Source organism: Alligator mississippiensis, chromosome 6 (assembly GCF_030867095.1).
Source record: "Alligator mississippiensis isolate rAllMis1 chromosome 6, rAllMis1, whole genome shotgun sequence".
NCBI lineage: Eukaryota > Metazoa > Chordata > Crocodylia > Alligatoridae > Alligator > Alligator mississippiensis.
Window position 1 is genome coordinate 81,081,387 of NC_081829.1, and position 4,239 is coordinate 81,085,625.

A 4,239-nucleotide genomic window follows, 5' to 3' on the forward strand; every position below is an offset into this window, starting at 1 on the left:
AGCACTAGTATTCCCCCGCTCCTTCCACCCCACTTAACTCTTCAGAGTTGTGTGACAGCTGAGGCTGAGTTCTGCCACCACTTGCCCCCCTCTTTTCACCCTGCCAATGAATTCAGAGAGGAGCATGGAGAGAAAAGGCAAACAGTGGAGGCACTCATCCATAAAGCAGGAACTCTGGTCATATCCTGTGCCAACCAATTGAGCTCCCTTCACTGTGTATGTGTCACACAGCCAAAACTGTCTGTAACCATACCCTCTCCCTCCCCACAATCCTGGATCCGCCCATGCCAAATGAATCCTCAGAATTGCCACTTCAAATGTCACCCACAACTTCTAGAAACAAAATGCCAAGAACCAAGAACCTTTATAACATGCCTGGCCAGACCATGGGCTCATGTCCCAGTCATTTTCTGGTCAAGTGATACCCTCATTAGCTCCCTTCTCTACCCACCAGCTGCTTTGGAGGCTGCCCCTCTTAAAGTGACAGGTGCACCCAGCACTCTGTCACATATGCCACAGGTAAAGGCTGCAGAAATGATGGTACATATTGTAGGGCTTAGGTCCTTGCTTGACTGGCGTCCTACCCCCTTGCGACGTCAGGGTGAGACTCTATGTAGTGCCACTTGGAAGTTCTGGTCACTGTTCTTGCTCGCCTGCCATGACTTGATGTTCTTCCTGGGAGTCAGTTCCCACAGGTGGCTCATGAGATCCCATACTTTTGGTATCTTCATGAGGCTCCAACCTCCCCTTTACCCCACCCTTACCACATCCAGTGCCAGAATGAACATTGTTGTCTTGAGGCTCCACTTCCAGGTGATCACTTCTCACCTGACTGTCCCACTTTTGGGTAGTAAAAGACCTCCTGGCCGCCAGCTCTTCTTAGGCCGTTCTTTGGTTAGGGGCAGATGTCCCTATAACTTAACTTATGTTAACAATGTTCTTAAAATGGAAAACTCAGGTAAACCAGAAAAGATCTCACTGATCAGCTTTCGCTAAGACATATGTGAGGCTGTGCTTCCCCACTATAAGTTGTGTGCTGTGGGCTCAGCAGCCTCCCGCTGTGCCCTCCCAGCTCCATTAGGGTCCCTTCACTGGATCCCCAGCCTTCCACCCACCTCTGTGTGCGGCCAGTTGCTCTGGAGCCCATCTCAGCCCTAAAACTTCCATCCCTCTGCAGAGGCCTCTTGGCTATGGTGTTCCCTGGCATCGTCCAGTCTGCCCCTCTGGGCTATGGTGTTCCCTGGCATCGTCCAGTCTGCCCCTCTGGGCCTCAGGGCAGTGGGTTGCTTCACCGCCTCACCTGGTGGCATTTTAAGGCTCCCTTTCCTGCTCTTTCCCAAGGGGCAAGATACAATGGCCTGATACAACCCACTCTGGCTCTGCATGGCACTCAGCCCCACCCTACTCCGAGTCTCTGCAGCCTCTTTCAGGGTTTTTCCCTGGGCTCCTCCCTGCTGCTCTTCTGCTGAGGCACACAGCTGGCTCTGCTTCCTTTGTGGGACAGGTACAACTTTCTGTCTCCAAGCCGTGGCTTCCCACAGCATTTCCTGATGGCTCTCCCCCATGACCACCTGCTCTGTTGCTCCCCTGTTGGCCTATGTCTCTCCTGAGCCCTGACCCTCTCTCCCTTGCTCAGCCATGTGCTCAGCCACTAGTTTATCAGCCCACTATGCTCCCAGGCCCTGCTCTTCTCTGTTTTCAATCCAGAGGCTCAGGCTGCTCTGGAACCGGCATGCTTGAGCCTCTCATCCCAGCGTTTCTCTGCCTGTTGTGGGGAATTGGGAAAGTCTCTGTCAGGATGGGGAAAGCCTTTCCCAGCTTTCTCTTTCCCTCTTACACAAATGATAATACAGAAGATCCTAGCTAAAGGATCATTGCCTAGGTCAGATTGGCATGGATTTAAAAAAAAAAAAAGTTTGTGTCACTATGACCTAGGGGAAAAATACCTCTCTGGTCCCAAAGTTGGCAATTGGTATGACCATGATTGTCTCTAACTAGTTACCTCTGGGTTTTTAGCACCAAAAGAAGCATTAGAATACCTCAGTCAAAAAAATTCCTTAGCTTTGGCCAATATCCCAAAACTTTGGAAGAAAACAAAAAAATAACCCACAGAAACCTGTACTACTCATGAAGTGAAAAAATTTCTTCTTCATCCCAGCTAGTGACTAGCTAAATCGTGAGGGGTAGAATTACTAGATGTCTTCTACTCCACAGCATTACTTTTATCTTCTAACATCTCCACAATTAGACATCATACCCCCATTGTCAGAGCTCCCTGTCCTATATACCACCCCTTTTATAAATGTATCCATACCTGTCTTAAAGAGATGCCCATTCCTTGCCCCTACCACTTTGCTTGGTTGACAATTCCAAAACTTTGCTGTTCTGATATTTAGATTTTGTTCTTATTTCCAATCTGTTTTTTTCCATATCCACTTTGTAGCCATTTGACCTTCTGCCAGTGATGTTTTTCAACCTGAAAGTTTCTTCACATTCCCTAATATGTACTTGTACAGGGTATTATATTCCCTCCCAGTCTCTGTTTTGGTAAAATAAATCAACTTTTCTTTCATCAGAAAATATCTTCACTTTCTTCATCTTCTTCATGCCCTTTGAACTTATTCCAGTGCAAGTGAATTATCTTTGAATATTTGGGACCAGAACTGAATACAGTATTATGAATGGGATCTTACCAATGCCTTGTACAAAGGTATTAATAACTCCTTCTTTCTACCACATATACCCTACCTAATATACCCTAAAATTGCATTGGCATTTTTCACTGCTGAATTTATACTGGCAACTCATGGTCATCCTATAATCAATAAATACACAAAGTCCCTCTCTTCCTCAGATTCATGGGTCCCCATCTATAGCTGAAAGCCTTGTTATTATGGATAATGTAAGTAAGGCAAAGAATTGTTGAGAATCTTTTTGTTTTCTTCAGAACTGCAATGAATAATGAAGGGAAACACCTAATACTTTTAAGGATACTGAAAGATGCTAAGAACTCTTAGAAGTTTACTAGGAAAATGTAAAGACTCTGTATATTTTACTTTAAAGAACTGCCAGTCTCTTTTTGTAAAGAGGTAAGGAGCAGAATTTTATATTCTCCCTCTACAAGAAAATTAACATTTAAGTGGTGGGGGTGGGGGTGGTGGTGTTGATGATTAAAATAAAGGGAGAAAAATTGGCATTTCTCCTCTTTGACTTTCCTTTCCCCTCCATGCCCCTAGAAGCTTGTGGAACCCCGCGCTGGCACTTGTGAGTATCCTCCTGCTCCGTGGTCTGGGCCTCTGACTTACCTGCCACGACTTGATGGAATGGTAAAAGGAGGGGTTCAGTGGTGTTCCTTCCCCCTGACCCAAAGGTGAGGATACTCACAGGTTCTCCATGGATGTTCTCGGGATTCTGCTTCCCCTACACCCCATTCATTTGCCAACTGCATGGATCTTCATGTTGCCACCCCAATGCCGGGCTACAGCCCATCTGTTGCCCTGAGGGGCCTCCACTTCCTCTGACATGGATAGGGTGCAGGCTTTGGGATTCAGCCTGCCCACCCCTTTTCTTCTTGGGTCAACCCCAACCCCTGTGCTAGCCCTGAGGCCTCAGATGGTGCTTCAGGACTGGGGCAGAAATGGCTGGGTGCATTCCCCTATGGAGAAACACTGGCTGCAAGCCTTTTGTGCTCTGGGGCCATGGTGTGCAATGCCCCAGGTAGCTTGTGGCTGCTCCCCTTGTCTGCATGGTGTGGGACAGAGCTGAAGGGCTCGTCAGTGCTGGCGTCCTGGGCCACAGCCAGCCAAGGTGGCACAGCATCTCGCCAGCTGGCTTCTGCCCCGCATCCAGCTTCCAGCGCAGTTTCTGAGTCTCCCATGGTGGTGGCCTTAGCTGACATAATCAGCTGGCCACCGCCCAGCTTAATTGACAGTCACTTGAAGAGCCAGCACAATGCAGGCTCACGCGGCTCTTTCTCCGGCCTGGTCTGCCTTGTTGGTAAGTTTGCAGTGGCGTTGGGGTCCTTATTCCCCCTTCCCTGGAGTGTTGGGGTCTGTCCCCGGCACTTCAGGCCCCTGGTGGTGTACCTCACCGCCACAAGGCTTTTTTATATACCCTTCAGTTTTTTATCACCTGGTACTTGGAAGCCATTCAATAGCCACTTGCTCACTGGATTTTGATTCATTCTTTACTATTTAAGAAGTGTAATATACCTTATTTAGAAAAAGAGAATGTGTTTTT

At 47.9% G+C, this 4,239-nt stretch overlaps 1 protein-coding gene across 6 annotated transcripts in view; it reads left to right on the forward strand.

Annotated features, from left to right (window-relative positions):
- C6H10orf90 (chromosome 6 C10orf90 homolog) overlaps window positions 1-4,239 on the forward strand; it is a 252,619-nt gene that overhangs the window by 149,800 nt on the left and 98,580 nt on the right. The window lies entirely within an intron of this gene.